The sequence below is a fragment of the Rhagoletis pomonella genome, unplaced genomic scaffold, assembly GCF_013731165.1.
Source record: "Rhagoletis pomonella isolate Grant_MI unplaced genomic scaffold, Rhpom_1.0 Rhpom_scaffold_00004, whole genome shotgun sequence".
NCBI classification, from domain to species: domain Eukaryota; kingdom Metazoa; phylum Arthropoda; class Insecta; order Diptera; family Tephritidae; genus Rhagoletis; species Rhagoletis pomonella.
Window position 1 is genome coordinate 61209506 of NW_023458558.1, and position 401 is coordinate 61209906.

Here is a 401-nt window from a genome sequence, read left to right on the forward strand (position 1 = left end):
ATTTAGCCAAAGGCAACGCAATACAAAAACACATATGAATTAAATGCATGTGAGCGAGCGAGTGAGAGAGCGAATGAATGAGGCGCACAAGCGAGGGTTGAAACTGAAACTGCTTGCTCCAACCCTCTATTGTGACCTGCAGAGTTTCTTTGGCATTTACTCTGCAACAACCACCGCAACAGTAACAGCAGCAACAACAATGAGAAATGGCAACTGCAAAAGCAAGACATTCAGAAGTACACTCTAAAAAATCTGTTTGAAAATGCGACTATAAATCGAGTTTTTGTTTACTTTTAAAATTTTTTGGTAAATTTACACGATAAATATATAATATTCTCGTTTACGCATTTTCATGTGTAAAAATTGTTTTTGTTAGTGGCTTTACACAATTTTACGAGTGA